The sequence below is a fragment of the Onychostoma macrolepis genome, chromosome 21, assembly GCF_012432095.1.
Source record: "Onychostoma macrolepis isolate SWU-2019 chromosome 21, ASM1243209v1, whole genome shotgun sequence".
NCBI classification, from domain to species: domain Eukaryota; kingdom Metazoa; phylum Chordata; class Actinopteri; order Cypriniformes; family Cyprinidae; genus Onychostoma; species Onychostoma macrolepis.
This window is the reverse complement of record NC_081175.1, coordinates 17,887,756-17,911,529: the sequence shown is the minus strand read 5'-3', so window position 1 is coordinate 17,911,529 and position 23,774 is coordinate 17,887,756. Positions and strand designations below refer to the sequence as shown.

General features: G+C 39.5%; 1 protein-coding gene across 2 annotated transcripts in view; it reads right to left on the bottom strand.

Annotated features, from left to right (window-relative positions):
- The window catches only part of si:dkey-112m2.1 (transmembrane protein 132C), a 141,871-nt gene that overhangs the window by 38,714 nt on the left and 79,383 nt on the right, over nt 1-23,774 (bottom strand). The window lies entirely within an intron of this gene.

Sequence of the window (23,774 nt, the reverse complement as noted above, 5' to 3'; positions counted from 1 at the left end):
CCATGAATTCTTTTACCAACAGACAATTTGTTAAGCACTTTTTACAATCGCACAAAAAAGGGCCAAAAATGCCTATTTAAAGTAAGTGCCATTTTGTTGTGCTAATGTGGTGCTGGTGAATGGAGATGGGCAGTTAAAAGGCTCTGGTGTTAGAGGTATTCTGGGAGAAACAGCTGACAGCTTTGTTGCACTTAAAAATAAATGCATCCGCCTTGTAAACACTGGCTTTCCACGACCTCACTGAATGCTCTGAAGAGCCCTGTTAGCTCAAACACTTTAATGGGTCATTGTCGGAATTCTCATTCACAGTTAAGAAAACCAAACCAGCACAGAATTATCACTGCCATTATGGCTCAAATGTAGGGTTAAGATGTGTCCAGCAGAGGGCGAAGTGCAGTATCTCTTCACTAAGATGGAACCTTTCTGACACAAAATCAAAAGCTAATGCTGATTGATTAAAATCCTTCTGCTTGCAGATGGAATTTGGGAATCTCTCTGCATTTTTGCAGCTGATTTTGTGGGATTATCTGCGGAATGGATTTAAAGATGGTTAAACGTGTTAAACCAAGCATACTGGAAGCAGATGTAGCCAAAATGTTCAAGAAACAAACATAAGGGGAGGCGAATTTAATGAATGACAGGCGTTCCGGCGGAAACTGCAGAACTTTCAGTGGAATTATGTGTGTGTGACTTAGTTTAGTGTGCATTCTACCTGTTTATAGCCTATATTAAATTAGTTTTTGACTCTCCACAGCCCACTTCGACAATCTTATGCTATGCAGCAGAGGTTATAAGGGCAGCAAATATGAAAATAATCTCAGATACAGAGGGCGAAAAAGTGAAGTCTGAATATACATTTTCAAACCACAAAAAGAGTACTTTGTGAAAACAGGAGTGTAAAGTGAAACGTGTCGGCGAGAGTTTCTCTGTGAAGACTTTGAGAGTCTCGACAGGTGCTCAAGTGCTCATCGCTAGGATGAATGGATTGTTATGTCAAAACGTATAAAAATGCAGAGAAAGCCAGAGGAGAGCTATCCGTTGAGATAAGATTCACATATAACCGTCAGAGGGAGTGAAATCCTGCCAAAATGTATAGGTCTGACGACAAAGGGATGACGACTGCAGGAGGTGGAGAATTAATATTTAAAGTGGAGTAGGTGAAATTTCAATCTTTCAAAAAGGTTCTTTGACTGAATTTCCCGAAACAGAGACTCTTCAAAGAGACGCCGCGCCTCCCTCATTTTACACAACCATGTAAAAATGGCGTGAGAGAAAAGGAAAAAAGGGTAGAAAATGGAAATGGCTTTCATTGTGGAGACTCTAGGGAGGCTATATTCATGCACAGTGGTGATCTGCTTAGCACTGACAACAATGATACATCAAACGAATGGAATCAATTTGACTACAAAGCCGCTGTGGTTGGCAACTCACGGCTCGGGGAAATAAAAGTCAAAGCCAGGGAAGTAATGGCAGTTGGCGCGTCAGCTTTGAGTAAAGCTGTGGTGGAATTTCATTTCACAGGTTGCGGAAGACACCGAGTGAAAGAGGCGAGCCCTCGCCCTCCTGCTGGAGGATTTGCCAGCCGCCTCTTCCACTCGTTTCCCTCTCAAAGGCAACACTGGGCACTCAGGACCCCCAACAGGCTAAGCATGAAACTCAATCACAGTACTGGCATGGGGGCCCTGACCTGCATCATGCTCACTAAAGAAGTTTATGGTCTAAAGACGGAGTTCAGATGGTCAGAACAAAGGAGAGGAGGATGAGAGAGAAAGGAGAGGAGCATCAATGACTACAGATGAAAGTTAATATGAAGCCTGTATTGAGGGAAACAGTGGTGCTTTTATAAAAGTATCAGGCTGCTACAATAAATGATTATGATAAAGAACCAGCTGGCAAGGATTACAAGCTTTGTGGTATCAAGTCTTAAAGATATTCAAGAGTCTTTTTGCAAGTAATCCAAGGAACCATCGACACCAATGGTCAACTTAGAATCGCTGTGCAACTGGGAAACACAGCCTAGATCTTTAAAGGTGCCATAGAATGCATTGATACAATATTTTAAATTGTTCTCTGTTATCTACATAGAAGGTATGTGGCTTAGGTAAGAGCAAAAATTCTCCAGAAACGGTTTTACATGTGCATTTACAACCCTAGGATTTCTCGCTAGAAAGAAATTGTCTGTTATTGGCTTATTTGGAAGGGTCCATGAATAATAATGTTGAGCTCTGCTCTGATTGGCTGTTTCACAGTGCGGCTCAATGTTGAGCTCTGCTCTGATTGGCTTTTTCACAGTGCAGCTCATTTCAGTATCTCACAGGGAGGAAAATATCTATTTCAACACTTTCTCTCGCAGTTATATCGTTGGGTAATTATACTGTATATAAAATGCGGGCATCAGGGAGTCGCTATTAATATGCGGGGCACCGAAACTGCTTTCAAATGCACGATCGCTTCTTACTTTCACTTTTGAGATTCGCGATCGCACAAACTCTGTTTGTACTATAGAGCGACAATACTTACCACACATTTTTCAGGATCTGTAAATCATATGCGCGCCTTTTGAATATAGACACCAACCCATCCCTGCACTTCACATTCACATTATGACAAAATTATAGCTATTGATGAGCACAGATCTATTAGCCACCACCAAAACGTAACATGAAATTGAATTACAGTACAAGTGTAAAGAAGCAGTTCAATTGATTAGAAGTTGATGTAAGCTGCCAGTTTATGCAAAAATAATCTTTGGTAGTGGTGTTGTGGTTGTGAACAAATCATTATTTTAAACAAATCTCTTAGGTGAACCGATCTTCTAAATGAACAGGACCGTGTTTCCCAAAAGCATTGTAAGCCTGAGTAAATCTTAGAAACTACCAATGGTCTCTACAATCAACTAAGGTTTGCAATGCTATTGGGAAGAACATCCCTTTTTTTTTTTTTTTTAAGTGAACAGATGTTTTAAAGTGAACAGATTTTTTACGTGAACAAATCTCTTAAGTGAACGGATCTTTCAAGTGCACAAATCTTTTAAGTGGACAAACCTTTTACATAAACAAGGCTGTGTTTTTCAAAAGATCCTAAGCCTAAGTAGATCAAAAACCATTCACACCAATGGACTGTAAGATCAACTTAGGTTTGCGGTGCTTCTGGGAAATGCACCCCAGATCTTAAGTGAAAGAATGTTTAAAGTGAACATTTTCTTTTTTGTCCCTTGTGAAGAACATGACTGCTTTGATTGCCTTTTCATTCATTTAGGTTTTTAAATTCATATTTCACCCAAGAAATAGCCATTATTGCATGCTGTTGACTAACACCCCACTATCACCACAGCTCTAGATATTTCTGACACTGTTCATTGTAACAGCCTTAAAGCACTTGAGTGAGAGAGAGAAAATGACCCATAGCTTAACGTTTTGTATAGGTGTATTGATGTGAAGCAAGAGCATAAAGGAGTGTGTGCACATGGGTTTGTAAATAATAGATGACAAGTAGCATAGCATTGTCTTTAAGTACATTAATATGTCATTCTACTTATATACTTCTGCTGTAATCTATAAAAGCAATTCTCAACAAACATCAGAGCAACAGAAAACTCTGCCAAGCAGACAAGTGCATAGGGCAGACGGTTCACACACCTTTACTTTTTAGTATTATTCTGTAGGAAAGCTATCAGGAGGATTCACATAAAAATATACTTTCACCACGAAAAGGCTAAAAAAGCAGATGTGATGGGAACTTAAAGGTGCCATAGAATGCATTGATATAATATTTTAAATTATTTTCTGATATCTACATAGAAGGTATGTGGCTTAGGTCAGGGCACGATATTCCCCTCAAGTTGAACAATTTCAACTCGAGCGAAAATTTGCATGGCGTGTTGTCGCGCAAGCCAATCTGCAAAGAGCATGTTAACACGTGAGTGACGTGAAAAACATCCCACGAGTAATTTAGAGTGAGTAACGCGATGCAAATATTTACATCGTTTTTGGTGTAAACACACCATGGGAGATGAATTTCTGTTTGATTTTACTGTACAATACTTAGGTCCCTAAGATTAGGCCTCAGATAAAAGAACAAGATGCTAACTAATCATGATCCAAAATTTAAATTCTGGCCAATATAGTAAGATGAATTAATTTGTTGTTACAGCCAATAACAGATACTGTAAATGGAAGTCATAATATTTTTCATTTATTTGGACAAAATAGTAAAATATTAAAAAGAAAAAAAAACACTAAGTGAATCATCACAACAGTATCAAAAATGAATATTCATGATTACGTTTACGTTTTTTAAATTACTAATGTTTTAAAGATTCATTTTAAGTGAGCATTAGACAGTGAAGATAATCTAAATGTAAAAATTATGCAAATGAGCATGCACAATTAAATATATATCAACCAATGAACTCTCCATAAACCACCTGCATAAACCACCAATAACTTTTTATGTGTAAAATCCTTGAAATGATGGACGACCAGTATCTAATGCAAAGCACCACTGACAAGTGACAGAAAAAAACAGCCCACCTTGACTGTCTGCGACCCGCGATCTCATGAACCTTGAGGCAGTGATTTAATATTCATCACACTCGGCAAGTTGATTTGCTTGCTGTTGCTTCCACAGGAACGCAAGAGGTTTAAGAAGAATGTGAAGCGGTTGGACTGGATGGAAGCTGTGGAAAATGGCTGCCCTTGGGTGAGACATCCAGCTGGGAACATCATTTAAATCCATTAGCTAGATATCATCAGACTTTCTCACTCACTTAGTAGCTATGTTATCACCACTGCAGACGTGAAGCGTAATGGGGAGCGCAGAGTGAAATGGATGCCCAAGACGGTGGTTCTTCACACTTAATTACCTGAACCAAACCTGGGTAGATGGGCGGCCCTCAAAGCCTTCTCAACAAGCAGTATCACATGTGTTCCAGGCTCAACTTTTAAGTACAAATAATCGTATATGTGCAAGAGCTGGGTAAGAGAGTTCTGCTTATAAATAAAAATCTCACAGTAAAAAGGCAAGCAAGTGGTGTGACACACAATGTTGAATATAACCAAGATTAATGAATGGTGGCTGAACTACCTTAAAAAAAAAAACACTTCTGGAGAACGGCGTCTGCTAGTGTTTACGTGCAGGTACATTTCCTTCTCGAAAGCCTTATTGATGAATACAAAACCTGAAGCCATTCAGCACACATCTGCTGCCTCATGGGCATAGTAGCCTATACGACTGCAGAAAACACAATAACCGAAAACACGGCCATATGAGGAATCATTTTCATTATGCTACAGTAATGGATCAGAACAGTCATTATTGCTACTAATTCATGCTCTGCATAAACCAATATAATTAAGTATGCGAATATGCGATCACATGGGATCCATGTAAGTGCTAAGCACACATGCACTAGGCATGCTAATGTTGTCATACTCGCGAGAGTCACACACTAACACTTTCGTTCCTTCGCAGCACTTTGTTTGATTTAACTTGATTAACTTCCTTGCCATATGTTTCCTATTATTTTTTCGCCATTAAGCTCCATCGCTCTCCTTCCAGTCATGAAACATGATATCATTCGCTTCCTTCAGAATGTGGGATGAATCCAAATGATTTAAGTTCTGTTTTCTGACTGATGAACTTCCCATCCCTCATACATAGCGAGAACAAGACGTCAATCCATAATTGGAAGCTCTCAAGCATAACATACTCAGACTAATTAAAAGAACCAGAGCTAATGGCAAAACACGCCATACTGCGCTCTCCCCAAACAGGTTGTCCCTGATACAAGTCATTACAAGGGCTACACACACACATACAGACACCCAGACTGTGTGTGTGTGTATATATATATATATATATATATATATATACACACACACACACACACACACATATTTTCTACGATATACACATAAACCTGTTTTCAACAATGACAATAAGAAATTGTTACGTGAGCAGGAAATTAGCATATTAGAATGATTTCTGAAGGATCATGTGACACTGAAGACTGGGATAATGGATGCTGAAAATTCATCTTAAATTACACAGGAATAAATTACATTTTAAAATATATTAAAATTGTAATAATGTTACACTATTACTGTCTTAACTGTGTTTCTGATCAAATTACTGCAGACTTGGTGAGCAAAAGACTTTCAAAAACACTTCAAAAAAATTAATCAAACCCCAAACATTTGAACAGTAAAGTAAAATCGCATATATAAAAATTAGCAGAGGAAAAAAACTCAATTTATTATATATATTGTTTATGCAATACACTGCCTGTGTTATTTCAATGGTATGTATATGCATCAGAAAAATGTCTGTTCTGTCACGTCTTGTTGCGTTGCAGTGTCTCATGGCATGAGCGCCACATTTTGAAGAGGCTGTGTCAAGTTAAAACTTATTAAACACGAGACTCTTGCATTCTGTTGCGTTCAATTGCACTACGTCCAGCTGTTTTTAAATGTGTCCTGTGTGAATACCTTCCTTACTCATTCTACACTGCCTGCTCTCGGTAAATGTGGTTGGCATGTTGCCTGTCAGAAGGTGGTACTTCATGCTTGAATTACTAAAATGGAAAACATCTCATTATAGATTTTACGTACAGGTCAAGACGCATGTCTAATTGCATTAATCACCAAAAAAGCAAATGCACTATGCTAATGTGTTAAAATGTAAGCCCAACAATATATGCTGATTGGCTATGATTGTTACGTTACATAGAATTTGCTAATTAAATTGCTACATATTCTTTTACATTTTTAATTTTAGAAAACTAGTTTTTATCATTTTTTTAATATAATTAGAATTTTTTTTCCTACATGCCAATTTGTCTTGCATTCTGAACACTTCCCAAGCAGTGGGAAGTTTCCAAATGCCATATGAGACACTTCCACCATCACTTTGTCTCGTGAGGTGTGACCTTCGTGGAATCATCAGATGTTGGAGAAAAAAATGGTGCATTCTGACCCACTGCACCGAGCATACCCTCTCACATTCAGAGCGGGACTATTTTCTATTCCCTGATTAATGTGCTCATGCAAAGTCAAATGTAATTTGAGGATGTGTCTTTTTACATATGCAGATTTCTGCAGCACAGCCACACTGCAACACCGTATTCATAAGCTCATTAGGAATGTGTACGTAGAAGCAGCGCGGCTTGTACAATTTAACCTAAATTGATGGATTGTTCTCCGGGTATGCTAATAGTGGCCAGAGGCATTGTTATGGAACGCAACACCCATGCTTACGGGGCTGGAGGGTGTGTTCCTTTTTCCTCCCCTCAGAGGAAACAGACAGTCAACAGAGGATCCAGGGTGAGCAACAGCACCCCCAGCATTGAGAGAAAGACATTTTAATATATTACAGTGTGCATGTTTTATTACAGGAAATGAGCTCAGGCTGGCGATGTGGAGCACACAAGGCCATGTTTATTTTAAGAGCTGCGCAGAACAGAACATCAAAAAACTTTCCCATATTTCAGTGCAAACATCATTACTATAATAGCATACAACATCTTTTTCAAGCCACGCTTAAATCAGAATATTGCATGCATGGAGATATTTGCATAAACGCACGCCCCCGACTTTGCCTTTGAGGCTTCGTGTCCTCCCTGTTTTAAGGGAAGAGCCCGGCTCTCATTTACACAAATCCACCAGCACTGACATTCAGTCAATGACAGGGTTTATGGTACAAAGCCACAGGACAGTAAATTAGGTTTAAATCAAACAGCCCAAAGTGCAATTCAGGCCAAGTCACAACTTCTTCATCCTGCAGATGAAGGAATTTTAATGACCAGTTGGAGAAAACGTCAGTTAAAAATTTAACTGTCAGAGCAATATACTGAGAAGACATGTTTGATTGGAAAGCAGTCATAATCTGAGCAACCCAAAAAAGAAAAACACACAATCTCCACATGTGTGTGAGGAGGATAGTGACAAAATACAGCAGAAAAGTCACATGAGAAGAGGCGTGGCTGTGATTGGCTGATGCCTGTATTGGAAATCAATCTATAAATCTGCATTAAACAAGGGGGTCTATAATATGGAACGAATAGTGAACTAATTCAGACTAATTACAGAGTTAACAACTCTGTAAATTGAGAATTTCAATTCAATTTAAATCCAATTCCTCAATTCCAAAATTTAAATTGGGAAAACTGAAGTTTAAAAACAATTTAGCAAAGAACTTTAAAATGAAAAACAAAACAAATTGAGTATACAAGTACAATAACTAGAAAAGCAAAGTTTGTCAAGACAAATTATTACTGTAGACTTAACAAAACCTATGTTAAAAAACATTGTGTGAAAGTTCAGAAAAACATTTTATAAACAAAACTTTACAGATATAAAACAGTAGACAGAATGATAGGTAGAATGACAGATAGAATGTCAGACAGACAGACAACAATAGATAAAACGATAGATAGATAGATAGATAGATAGATAGATAGATAGATAGATAGATAGATAGATAGATAGATAGATAGATAGATAGATAGATAGATAGATAGATAGATAGATAGATAGATAGATAGATAGATAGATAGATAGATAAACAGATGTTTAAAAACATTTTGACGTAACCAGGTTTTAATAAATAGCATGATATAACTTCTAATATAAATATTGAAGTATTTGCTGCTTGTTCATAGTCCCAAGTGTGAGGTAAATTCCATTTAATATGCCTTTAACTCTGAGAAACTCTGTGAAAGTACGTAAACACCAAATTGGAAGAACCTAAACCCAGAGAGGGAACATTGCCTAGACATTTCAGAAGTTCAACACACGTCACTGGCAAAGACGAACTTTTCTAAACATTCTTACATGCACACAACAAACTAATTACCAATATGTATTTACATATTAATTCTCTGTAATCTGACTTCCACCCTTGCCTTCTGCAACCATCCTTGCGTTATTTATACCCATACCTACACACACTAATGCTGAGATGACAAGCACTCATCCTCACTAAAAAGGGGGATTTGTAAAGCATGGCAACATGCACACAATCATTGGATGGATTTAAAGCATCGATCACGCGTTATTTAATTTGTGTGAGTGGCATATGAATCTTAAATGCCTTGCGTGGCCTTGAGCAGTTATGTAATCATAAACGAGCTGTAACAGTTGCCGGGCATGCGGCTTTGGAATAAATTAAAAACGGGGGAAAATGTATTTACAGGCTCTGTCATCATTAATGAAAAACAGAAAATGGTCCTCCCACCCCTTAACATAATGGAACGGTCTAAATCGCTTACTATGATTTATATTGGCTCCTCTACCCAGCCCCCACAAACCTTAATCGATACGGGGGATAACGGCTGATTTCTACGCTATCCTCTCCCTCTCTCCATAGGGATGTTGGCCGCATCTGAAATCTCCTTCCCATCCTTGTTTCTAAACCAGCTCTCTCACTCCAGAGCATCTGCCCCTCTCTAGCTTTATCGGGCAAAGAAACACCGGGGTTGGTTGCTGCTCTGCCAGCCGAGAGCCTGGAGACAGTAAAGAGGGTTGTCAGTGAGGCCGGGCTGGCCTCATGTGATAAGACGTAGTGTACAAATCCAGGGTGGCAATTTAATCCGAACCATCCTGCAGCACTTCATATCACTAACACCAACTACTGTAGAAGTGCCGCGGTCTCTGTATTCTATCATAAACACAGATACACACAGAGGCCCCATTGGGAGAGAGAAATAAGACCCGTCTGTTCTTAAAGGGCATTCGACTTCAGACGCGCTCGGGGGACTTCGGGATGCAGCAATTCAATGTCAATGGTGATGGATTTATTCTTCTAATAAATAACTTTTATATCAGAGTAAAACAATAACAACACACTGGAAATTTGGAAAGTAAAGAAGAAACGAATCTAGAGCATGTGTGTTTACCAGTAAGCCATGGCTCCATCTATGTTGTCATGCTCATATGGAAGATGAAGGTTTGAATCTTACTAGTGCTTTTTACCACAAAAAAAGTGGTCAAGGTTTGGCTGGTCAGCATGTTTTAACTACAAAAGCATCTTTCTCCATTTACAGCCATTCAAAAAAAAAAAAAAAAAATTTGCTTGCAATACAAATAACAGTAATAATAATAATAATTATATGAACTCCACCATCCAAAAGCTTGTAGTCAGTAAGATAAAAAGATACAAAAATTTCAGAAAGGACGCATTAAAAAGTTCAAAAGTGACAGTAAAGTCTTTTATAATGTTACAAAAATATAAATGCTGTTTATTGAACTTTTTATTAAATACAAGAATCCTGAAAAATGTATCACAGTTTCTGCAAAAAAATATTAAGAAAAAGTGATAATACTAAGAAAAATTTTGAGCACAAATCAACATGTTAGATTGATTTCTTAAGGATTATGTGACATTGAAGACTGGAGTATGGTTACTATATTCAGCTTTACCATCACAGGATTAAATTATATTTTAAAATATATTAATTTTATATTTAAAAATTGAAATTTTCAATTGTAATAAAGTTTCACAATATTACTGTTTTTACTGATTTTTTGATCAAATAAATGCACCATTGGTAAGCATAACAGACTCCTTTCAAAAAAGAAAAAAAAACCATAAAACATAATAATATAATATAATATGAAATGGTGTAGTTGGAAAAGGGAGATTTAAGTTCCGAAAATTACAGTGTTTTAGTAGCTCCATGACCTATATAAATCATAGATCAATAAAAATGTGATTCAACATGATATGACCTCTTTAAAACACCTCATATATTAGGTAACATGGATAAACTGTACTGAGAAATGTTCAGAGCTGTCTCTAAGCGCTAGAAGTTTCCCTGAAGACTAAAACCGTCAAGAATCCAGAAAAACACATGTCTGTGTCACCAGGGATGTCAAACTGGACAACAGAGACATGCTGTAAACTAACAAAAAATACACTAAACATTTTTTATCCTGTATCAAAGACAAGCATGACATTGCATGGGTATCAGACCGTAGTAGTGGAGATTTTGATAAATTCCGGTGTCTCAAATCATTTGCTTCTGTCCAACCAATTCACTCAGTAACATTACATCTAAACTAAACAGTCTCCTGACTAAATCCTTTAAATAGTTTTGCTCGAATAGCTTTCTGCAGGTGTTATAAACCTACTTGACTTCAAAAGTATGTGCAAAAGAATTATTTGCTGACCTAAAAGATTCATTCTAAAGCACAGAGTAGTTTCCAACCAAAATGCAGCTATATCAGAAACAATTTATTCTTGTCCTTGTTGCCCTTTATGTGCCTGGGGTTTCTGACAGTGCAATGAGAGAGTTTGTTACAAGCAGATACTAACAGAGCTCAATAGTGCACTGACCTGTGGGGTGATGCTTCTGACAAAGAGCCAGCAACATAAGAGACTGTGTGTGTGCACGCATGAGGAGAGAGGAACTTCACTAGTGTCCTTGGCACATTAATGAGGTAGAAAGACAGAGGGTGAGAGGCGAGGTCACATCAGGGTCAACTCTGGATCAGCAGCCCTATTAAGTGGCCCAGACACACCGCTTTAATGAAATCAACCAGAGAAGAGGCCAGCAGCAACCAGAGGAGCTGCTTTCAAAATCACCGCATAGCCTTATATTTATTCAGAAACTGTTTAGTGTGATTGGCTTTGTATGAAGCCAATCTGATTCTTTCATTAAAATACCCTTGCCTTGTGAATGGCTGATGGGTGCGTGTTTGTTCCTGCATACATTTTTCTTTCACTGCCCCTCATCATGAATTCAGCGAGTTCGAGATTTCTTATCTAAACAGAGGCAGGCGTCTGACAGATGGATGCTGACAAGCATGTTTCGAATTTAAATCCAACACCTCGGGGGAAAGGGTGTACTTTGCATTCAAGCCAAACTATGTCTGATGTCTTTAAGGATGTCGAACATCTTCCCTATGAGTGAAGTGCACGGGCAATCAATTGCATTTGGCTGCAGCATGGAGGTATAAACCCTAAAGAAGAAGAAAAAGGAGAAGAAGAACAACAACAACATAACAAAAACAAGGAGAAGAAGAAGAAGGGACAGCAACTTTACTCAAAGTGTCAAGGTTCGGGTAGTTAGCATAGTTTAACTATAACTTTTACTGGCTGCAAAAACGCATCTTTATCCACTGATGGCCATTAAAAATTTGCAGTGTATTCTGATGGAATAAATCAAATAATAATATCAATCATACATAGATGTCTTAATCATAGATCCCCTTCAGGAACTCGAGCTGCGTCGAAAACGCTATGGGATGCAGCGTGACCACGCTCTGAACCACGTGTGTAATCTGTCCAATGGATAGGCGAGACGTCACAGGCGGGTGACGTAATCGACCAGGAAGCTTAAAACCATGTGCGGTGGAACCGGCGTCAGCTTTTTGTCATTTAGCAACTGTTACTCTATGTGTGTCTGTCGATCTCTGTTGTGAGTCTTATTTAGTGTTGTCTGTCCAAAAAACTAAGCACTTGGGCAAAAGCAGATCGCACTACAGGCTGTGTGTTCCTCCCTGCACGCGGCTCGACGCTTTGCCTGTCTTCCTCCGAGGAGGTTGATGTGGTGAGCGTCGACGAGGATTCGCACCCTCAATCGCCCAAATATGAGGAGCTAGTGGAGGTGGTTACTCGTGCTGTGGCCAAGTTGAACATCGAATGGCCCACCGAGAAACAGGTTGAACCGCAGAAAAGCAAACTCGATGAACACTTTCTGTGAACTAAGCCGCCACCTCCACACCAGAGCCTGCCGTTCTTCCCCGTTCTTCCCCATGGCGGTGTTACAGGCATACCAAGCCGACCTGCTAAAAGAGCAAGATGAGGGAGAGGAGCTCAGACCTGATGACATCACTGAGCTCCGCAGAACCGCTGATTTGTCTCTCATCGGCAGATCTATGGCAGTGCTGGTGGCAGTGGAGAGACATCTCTGGTTGACCCTATCTGATATGAAGGAGAAAGATAGGGTCTTCCTCATGGACGCCCCGCTTGCGCCTTCTGGCCTGTTCGACGATGCTGTCAACTCCGTCGTCGACAGGTACCAGGAGCCCCATAAACAAGTAGCGGAGTTCCAGCAGTTCCTCCCTCACCGATCACTAGCTCAGGGGGCTCCTGGGCGGAAGCAGCCCTCGCCGCATACCAGCTCCTCATATAGAGAGGCAACAAAAGGAGAGCGTCGCCACTCATGGTCCCCCGTGATGGGACCGAGGTGGCAAACGCTCTGGGTCAGGGGCTTCGAAGGCTAAGCCGGATCTGTGGACCATCCTTCAGTCTAAGAAGTTCTCGACCAAGAAGACCTGACAGGCATGGCCCAGGGCTTATGAGGGCAGACTAGGGGTGTGCGATATGACGATTTTTGATCGTGGACGATAAAAATGTCTCCACGATGTGCTTTTGAAGAAATATCGTAGTATCGTGCTACAGCGCACATTCTATCAGCTGCAATTCTGGCGCCGCCGTATCAATATACTGCACAACGCCACATACATGCACATCAGTTACTCTCACGGGACACTGCACTTATTCGCAATCACAAAATTACATTATTTGCGTGTGTTTTAAAGCCTTGCCGGTTTAACATTTCATTCACACTCTGGTCTGACGTGCACTTTTTCTGAGCCCGTACACCTGAAGCGCGCTAACTAAAAAGCCTGTTAAACAGCGCCTGATTACTGAACTAAGTTATCTTTTGCGCTAATACTGTCAAAACACACAAGGTTTACATATAGACTCTATGTCTTTATGTCTAAAATGAAAGTAAACAGTTGAGAGAAAAATGGATGCGCGCAGGTCTTAAAGGAACAGTACTAAACATGCTGCCGACTGTAATTAAAGAGATAGTTCACCCTAAAATTACATTTCTCTCATTATTTACTCACTCACATGTTGTCCCAAACCTGTATTAATTTATTTCTTGTGCTGAACAAAAAAGAAGATATTTTGAAGAATGTGGGTAACCAAACAGTTGTTGGTCCACATTGAATTTGATAGAATGAAAAAAATACTATCAAAGTCACTATGGACCAGCAACTGTTTGGTTTTCCACGTTCTTCAAAATAGCATTTATTTACAGCAGAAGAAACTCATTCAGGTTTAAAACTAATTTCGAGTGAGTAAATGATGGTATAAAAATAAAACACTATGCCAGAATTGACGAACAGATGTAAATTTTTATTATTTAATGTTAAAACAACAAAACGCAAAGATAAAAAATAATAATAATAGTTGCTTTAATAGGAATCAATCTATAAAATGTTTTATTTTTTATATTTGTTCATTCAATTTCTTGAATGCTCCTGCTAAATACACCTATTGTATCTGAAAATAAAGCACTGTTTGTTTTATTTGTATATTATGTGTATTTGTAATGTGCATCTTTTTTCTTATTTTTAATAACAAAGATAAAATAATGACAAAGATTTTTATCTTTGCCCACTTTGGCCTAAATATCCACCATTCTTTTTTATATTTTGTTACACTGGTGGGCCCAGAGCAGGTTCTGGTCATGGAACAGGAAGTAGACACTCTCTTGAGGAAGGAGGCCATTGAGGTGGTACAGCCGGTACTTCATAGTTCCAAAGAAGGATGGAGGGTTGCATCCCATTTTAGATCTGCATCAGTTGAACCGCTCAGTCATGCGACTGAAGTTCAAGATGCTCACACTGGTCCGAAGACTGGTTTGTCACAATCGATCTAAAAGACACACACTTCCAAGTCTCCATCCTTCCCACTCACAGGAAGTTCCAGTGGTTTGCTTTCGGGGGCTTCGGCGTTGCACTCTCATCCCGCACTTTCACAAAGTGTGTGGATGCTGCTCTGGCTCCTCTGCAACTCCAGGGCATACGGAACTATATCGACGATTGGTTGATTCTAGCTCAATCGGAGCAGTTGGCGATTCGACATTGAGATGTTGTTCTTGCCCACATGAAAGAGCTGGGGTTAAGACTAAACACCAAGAAAAGTCTGCTTTCTCCAGTACAGAGAACCACTTATCTGAGCGTGGTGTGGGATTCGACCACGATGCAGGCATGTATGTCCACTGCTCGGATCGAGTCGATCCTCACGTCAGTCAAGAGAGTGAGAGAAGTCCAGTCACTCACTGTCAAGCAGTTCCAGAGACTGCTGGATGATGGCAGCTGCGTCCAACGTGATACCTCTTGGCCTGCTGTACACGAGACCCCTACAGTGGTGGCTCAAGACCAAGGGGTTCTCACCGAGGGGAAACGTGGCACATCAACTGCCTAGAGATGCTGGCCGTGTTTTGAGCACTGAAACACTTTCTCCCAGACCTAAGGGATCGCCAAGTGTTGGTGCGCACCGACAACACAGCGATGGTCTCTTACATCAACCACCAGGGAGGTCTGTGTTCGCGCTCCTTGTACAAGCTGACACACCAGATCCTTGTGTGGTCCCAGAACAGACTCCTCTCCAGTATAGTGATGGGGACACTATACTGTCAAAAGAGCACCGTCTTTCGGATGATACATTAAACCGAGGTCCTGACTCTCTGTGGTCATTAAAAATCCCATGACACTCATCGTAAAGAGTAGGGGTGTAACCCCGGTGTCCTGGCCAAATTCCCGCCACTGGCCCTTGTCAATCATGGCCTCCTAATAATCCCCATCCACTTGATTGGCTCTATCTCTCGCTCCTCTCCACCTGTAGCTGGTGTGTGGTGAGCGCACTGGCACCGTTGTCCTGTGGCTGCCGTCGCATCATCCAAGTGGATGCTGCACACTGGTGGTGGTTGAGGAGAGACCCCCCACATGATTGTAAAGCGCTTTGGGTGTATAGCAATACACAATAAAAGCGCTATATAAATGCTTCATTCCTTCCTTCCTTCCTTCCTTCCTTCCTTCAGGCCTTCTGTCCTCCTCCCTTCAGAGAGACTGACCAGCAGAAGCTTAATTGTATGTGTCCGGTGCGAGCTGCCCTGTGGAGAAGGGGAAACCAACTGCTGGTATGATATGGTCCCCCTAAGAGGGGTCTGCCTGCTTCTAAACAGACTCTCAGTCTGTGGATTGTGGATGCCATTTGCATTGCCTACGAGTCCTCTGATCTCCCCTCGCCTCTGGGGGTCAAGGCTTACTCGACCTGAAGTGTGGCGGCCTCCAAGGCCTTTTTAGCAGGTGTCTCTGTGCAGGACATCTGCAACGCTGCGGGATGGTCCACGCCCCTAACATTCATCAGGTTCTATGGCCTAGACATGTGAGCCACCCCTGGCTCTTCTGGTCTCTCGCCCCGGCTGTGCTCCATCCACACTAGGCAGGGATTTGAAAGTCTGGCGGCGTGGGCACCTCGTTCCCATAGCGCTTTCAACGCAGATCGAGTTCCTGAAGGGGAACGTCTCAGGTTATGCATGTAACCATGGTTCCCTGAAGGGAACGAGACGCTGTGTCTCGAAGCCATACTTCTGGCATCCCTGCGAGCGTTTGCTTCATTCCTGGAAGCTGATGCCGGTTCCACCACACATGCTTTTAAGCTTCCTGTTTGATTATGTCACCCGCCCGTGACATCTAGACAGACACACTTGGTTCAGAGTGTGGTAATGCTGAAGGCTTTCCCATAGCTTTTTCGACTCAGAGTCTCGTTCCCTTCGTGGTACCTGCGTAACCTGAGACATTTTTTTTTTTGGTCACACTTCATATTAGGTGGCCTTAACTACTATGTACTTACATCAAAAAATAAGTACAATGTACTTCTTGTGGTCATATTGTATTGCAAAACACTTTTGCTGCTATTGAGGTGGGATACGGGTAAGGTTAGGGACAGGTTTGGTGGTATGGGTAGGTTTAAGGGTGGGTTAAGGAGTAAGGGATGGGTCAACAGAGTAATTATAAATGTAATTACAGAAATGCATTACAGATGTAATTACATACAGGTATTTTTAAAAATATAAGTACAATGTAAAAATATGTATGTACACAATAAGTGCATTGTACCAAATGATTAATTTAAATGTAAGTACATAGTAGTTAAGGCCACCTAATATAAAGTGAGACCTTTTTTTTTTTTATTTAATTTTTAATAATTTCAAATTAGTCAGTGTTAAATCATGTCATGTTAATTAATCTTTTATTTTGATGATTTTAGATCAAGAAATTAAATTTTAAATCATTAGAAAGTGCAAAATTAAACAAAATATTCATCTGTTTTAAATATTAATTTAAGAGTATAAAGTTTTGAACAAAGTTCTTTATGCTTAAATTGTTCATTGTCTGTGTTTTAATGTGTTGTCATGTAAAGATGATGACTTACACATTAATATATGGATATATGGTTAATATATTGATCACACACACTTTCAAAAGTTTTTTTTAGATTATTTATTTTATTCATCAACGATGTCTTAAATTGATCAAAAGTGACAGTAAAGATATTTGTAATATTGCAAAATATTTCTATTTCAAATAAATGCTTTTCTCCTGAGCTTTCTATTTATTAAAGATTCCTGAAAAAAAAAAAAATTGCATGACAGTTTCCACACAACTACCGTATTGACCCGAATATATGACAATGTTTTTTCCTTGGAAATACATCTGAAAAAACGCGTTCGTCTTATATTCAGGGTCTAGACTTTGACATGTCAATAATACACCCACAACAATAGGTGGCGCCAAAAACGCATAAAACGAGTGTGCCATGAAATATGTAATGTGTGTTGTAAAGATCGCGAATGAAAACAAATGAAAAAGAAAAGCTTACAGCAGCATGATCGTGAGTCATGTTAGCCTGATGGGACCAAACTTCCTCTGTAAGTGATTTTAAAACATAAGACAGTACCCAGATTTGAAGACTACAATAAGATTTCACGTCTACTGATAATAACATTTTGGTAGGCTACTATGAGACTGATAGCCTAATTGTTATATAATTCAGATGGGCTACCTGTTATTTCAATGGTATATCAAAATGTTCCAATGTCATTGTTGGTACATTTTACCAGTATTTACCATACTTTCAAAACAAAAATTAGAATTGGAAAAATATGCAATACGAAAATAATTTAAGAATAAATGTGTTTTACAGAGAGAGAAAAAAAAAAAAAAAAAACAAGATTTGGTTTTCAAAAAGCCTTTTTCCAACAGGTACATCTGGAAAAAGGGGGGTCGTCTTATAATCAGGGTCGTCTTAGCACAGCTGATAATAATAAGAAAGCTTTGCCATCGCAGTTTTAAAGGTCCCATGACATGCTGCTTTTTGGATGCTTTTATATAGGCCTAAGTGGTCCCTAGTACTGTATCTGAAGTCTCTTTCCTGAAATTCAGCCTTGGTGCAGAATTTCAGCCACTACAAGCCAGTCCTACAATGAGCTTTCCTTAGGAAGTGCCATTACTTTGTCTGTAGCTTTAAATGCTAATGAGGAGGAGAGAGGCGGGGCAAGGTGGAGGGTGGGTGTGTGGCCTTAACCAGCTTGCGGCCACGGTACCATGCGCTACCATGCGCTAATGTTGACAGTGGATGTATCGCAATGGCTCATAGACACTCAGTCGTTCAAGCTTTTCAGTTTGACCCAGAATCTGATACGGACGGAGAAGCACCGGATGAAGAAGTTGCAACTCAGTGGCTACAGCAGGACGTCTCCGAATGGGTAGTTTAAAATATTGTGTCTGGATACGGTACTTTAGTTGGTTTGTTTATGTATGCTGTTACAGTTATTATCATGTAGCTAATGCTAGCCTACATTGTAGGCTTTTCATGTTGCTCTGATTTGCTATGGTTCTAAAGCTGTATTAGCATCTATATCAGTAATCTTTGTAGTTTAGAGAAGACTGTTCTCTGGATCATTTTTTTAATGACAAAGTTGCCAATGTCCACGTATATTGTCATGTTACACATGTTACACTTCATAGGCTCGGATGAAGGAACTAAAAAAATACTTCGGTGTTCATTTGTACATCCAAACACTGAGCAACTGCCATGCTTCGCTCGTTTGCAAGTCATGATGTCTCTCGAGGAAAAAAATATATTGCCTCGCCTTGCACGGTAGTACAGTAGCTCATTTTCTCACGGGCGGGCAAAGCAGAGAAAGGGGAGGTAACCTTTCTCCGTATGACGACATACAGTAAAGGGAAGATTCCAGATTGGGCCATCTGAGCTTTCATTTTCTCAAAGGCGAAGCAGGATACCCAGGGCTCGGTTTACACCTATTGCCATTTCTAGCCACTGGGGGACCATAGGCAGGCTAGGGGAACTCATATTAATGTTAAAAAACCTCATAAAGTGAAATTTTCATGCCATGGGACCTTTAAAATATATTAAAATAGGGATGTTGTAAACTGTAATAATAATTCCAAATACTACTGTTTACTGTTTATTATCAATTAAATGTAGCTTTGGTGAGAATAAGAGAGAAACATTTCATGAACATAAAAAAAATCTTACAGACCCCAAGCTTATATATGAATAATCTCATATTTAACTCAGCGGCAGCCGAGCAACTGTCGCTGAGATTAATGGGACTGCTAACGTATAGCTTTCTTCCACAGCCTTTATAAAAAAACAAAGGAGAAATCATTAAAAGTTGTGCAGGAACAGACATTAAAACAGGCCTGACCTGTCAACCATGCTTTGATGAGAGTGTAGTGCATCCGACAAGGAAAGAAAGAGAGAGTGAGAGCGGTGAGCGTCAGTCTGTTCACCTGAGACTCCACCTCTTCATCGATCCAGCAGCAGGCTGAGAGAAGAAAGGACAAACTCAAAACAAAAGACAAGATGGCTCAATCTAATCCCCGCTGTGGCGCTCCAATGAAAAGAATAAATAAGTTGATGAAAGAGTATCGTGTTCGTTTTTATGCTGGGAATCATCCCTGGCTCTCCGCGCCACTGACGGTATGGGGGATTACAGCCTGCCCCATTGAGCAGAGTCCCAACCCCAGGATTAGACGGCTTGCTGTGCCGCTTCAAGCACCTCGATAAGTGGCGTTCCCACTGCTAAATCAATACCAGCACAAAACAGCGAGCAACGCGGCCAGACACGGCACTCAAAGCCCAATTACAGCCTCTTTACCCATGGAAACATGAGCCAGCGAACTGAACTTCTGCACCAAAAACAGAACACTTTGGCTAACAAAATTTGACACATTCTTCACTGGCAAAGAGGGCCTTTTATAAAGACATTTGGTTGAATTTTGCCGTATCGTTCTAGTAGGGTGAGTAGAGCTTGTTACTTTCTGGATAGGGCAGGGCTGCGGATTCTGCATGAGGAATTCATTGGAAACACATCTGCTCCTTCCAGGAGTAACTGATCCTCTCATTTCACACACCGTTTGAGAGGAATATGAAAAAGAAAAATTTCCTCCTCAGTCAAGCTAAGTGGAGAGACAGAAGATGTGCAAGGAGAAAGAAAGAGAACAAAAATAAATAAATAAATAAACTGGTTAAACACGCTGGTGTTAAATTAGCCTAACCAAAATTCCTCTAAAACCTGCAAATCAGATTATACGAATGAGGTTGAGAGACCAGCAAATCGATTCAGGCTAGCTTATGTTTTTATTTATTTATTTGTTGTTTCAATAATTTCAATAGGGGTTTCAGATCTATCTTATCTACAGGTTGATTTCAAAATTACTGATACACACTGGGGTCTCTGGCACCCCAAACATAAAAGCATGCAAATCATCAGCAGAACATGAAGGTTAAAGAAAGCAAGATGACAGCAAGTGCAACCATAACAGCTCAAATCTGTAGCTTCTCTGCTTTGATTTGACAATGTACACATTCAAACACTGCAGTGCTGCTTTGCCTGACAGAGACATCTTGAGGACTTGTAATATTCCCTGAAGAAACTGACATCATTTCTTTATTCTGCTTTCTTCTTAATCATTTTCAGCTTCAGACGACTATCAACTTCACATCCTTATTTGAGACACGCTCCAGTATAATTGCTCTCAACTGAGTCATCAGAGGCTTTGGTAGTTTGTCATGCCCGGCACTGCAAGCGTTCAAATGCAAAATGGCTAATTCTACCATTTGTCCTGTAGTGCTTTAATTAAGCAGCCCAAAATACTGGTTTACCACCGCTTCAATTTTCACCTACACAGTGACTGATTGCAAATTCTTACAAATGGACTAAATCATAACAAGAACTTTAAATTCTAATTGAATTGTAGAACAGTGGAGTCATTTCAAACTCTGGTTCTGAAAAACTTATTTGGTGTCAAACCAAAACTAATATTGATGTTTCTCATTTGTAAGTCGCTTTGAATAAAAGCACCTGCTAAACGAATAAATGTAAAACACTTTTAATATATTTCAAATCTGAATACATTCAGATGTTCCAAACTGTAGAAGTGAGCTGCCAAGACATCATTTTGTAGTCCGTATAAAATGATAGTGTCCTGTCCTTTGTTGACATATTTCAAACATATTGAACAGCTCTTGAAATCATCCAAATTTGGCTCAGTATTACCCAAATGGATTATTGTACCCAGTGTATAATAATAAGCAGGTTTCTGCTTTTAGCTAGTCTTCTAGCCTGGTCATAGCTGGTTTAGCAGGCTGGTTTTAAAGGGGTTTTGACCACAAAATTAGCTGAACACCAACTTGGCCTGGGAGACTGACTGGCCTAAACCAGCTATGTCCAGCTTAAACCAGCTAAGACCAGCCAACCAGCGAAGGCTGGAGTTAGTTTTCACATTATTAGCTTAGCAAAATGCTAACGTAAACATTGTAATCATTTGAGAGTCATGTTTCTTGTGTGCTGTGTTTTACTGAATTCCTGGCTATGGAGAGCACTTTAAATTAGTCATGTATTAGGTTAAATTTCATTAAGAAAGCTGACTAAAGGTAGCTGCCTATGTAGGTAGTAGACAACAAGGCAGCTCACTTGGTTTTGGAACAGAGCTACTTTCTTCACAACTTTGTAGAAGAAACCATTTCAGGCACACATTATTATGCAGAAATTAAAAAAAAAAAAAAATCAACCTTTGTCAGAGTGAAAAAGGTACAATGTGTAAGGACTCATTAGTGATGTAGTGGAGAGCACGAGAAATCAAAGAGGATGTATAATAAGTCATTACCAATCTGCCCCCTGTGGACTGGAGCTAGCACCTTTCTCACCATCATCTCCTGACCTCTTTCTGGGTTGGAAACCAACCTCACCTCCCATACTCTAAATAAGCCAGTAACATTTGTAAGGGTTTCAAACCCAGGGAGAATAACTTTACCTTGGATCTCTTAAGTAAAGGTGCTGGTTTAAAGGAATATTCTGACTGTTTTATTTCAATTTTGGTGGATATTTTTTCAGATTTCCAGCGGTCAAATGGATTTTGGTAAGTGCTTTTGAAGCAGTAGTAAACTACAGCTCCCTTGTGCACGAATCATAAAACTTTAAAAGCCCCTGTAAACCCAAAATGTAATTTTTTCAGTTGCCCGGGACAAAAATTATAATTAGGTAAAGCATGTCAGAGTAACAAGAATATCTTCTTGAAACACCCACACATTAGGTGGAATAGGAATTTCAATGAGCGAGCATAATCAAATAACTGTACGTTATTGGAATATGATTTATATAAAACTCTACAGGCGAGGAAAGAAAATTCTGTTAATGTTCATCATTTTTCTCTTTAGGCTGAAAATGAGTGCATGAAAGCTCAGGGCTCTGTCGATACCGCTTACCACCCCACACTGTGTGGCCATTATATGAACTGACACATTTGAAAGTAATGTATTTGCAGTCTGATAGGACAAAAGCAAAGCGAGATGATTCAGACTTAAATAGCATAGATGTTTTATATCCCTGTCACATTTGGGCACTGAAAACAGAGTTTCTTTTTTTAATCAGGGGTTGGAATGGGGCGTGTTTGTGAGATTCATTTGCATATGCAAATGGCACCAAAGAGTGGCGCTGAAAGAGGTGAGGGACCTATAAGGGCTGAGAGCACAGCTGTCAGTCAATGGCTTTCTAATCTCTCTGAGTTGAGAAATGCAGAGTAAGTATAATATAATAATTTTCAGCCAGAAAATGTAATCTAACACCATTTTCGAAAGGAGAAAAAACAGGTAGAAAATCTGAACCAAGAATATGAATATAAACCATAGACTTTGCATAACAGAAACAGCTATTCCATTATATATTAATTTATTTTTGCATCTCTATTTTCTATCTCAGTTAAATAGACAGCAAGGGACAAAACCTAAAGGCTCAGTTCACCCAAAAATCATCATTTACTGTCATTCATATATTTAATGAAACCTGACACATTTCTGTCCATCCATTTAAAGTCCATTACACCAAAACTTGCATAAAGTAAAACAAATCTATATGAATTGATGGGTTTAATTCAAATCTTCTGAAGAGATGTGATCACTTTATATGATGAACATATTTAATTTAGGCTTTTATTCACAACATTAATAAACACTGATCAACACGCATGCATAGAGTACATAAATTATGGTCAACGGAAGCGGAATTGTACTTGCGTGATGCACAAAAAAACACCCCATTGGTTTTCATGTGTCAAAGATGCACTTTTGAGCTTCCGTTTACCAGATTTGATGTGCAATGTTAATCTGTTCATCACAATGTGTTGCTTACAAAGATGAACAAAAATCCTGTGGGTTTGGAACAACATGAGGGTGAGTAATTGATGACAGAATTTTCATTTGTGGGTGGGCTATCTCTTTAAGCAGATATAGTTACACTAAATACAACTGATGAAACATCCTAATTTATATAACAAAGTCAAAGGTGTAGTACAAACAGCAGCATTTCATATGTACCAATAAATGTCTCAAAATTATCACATGAATACAAATGACAAAAAAATGCAACAAGAAGTAACTACAAA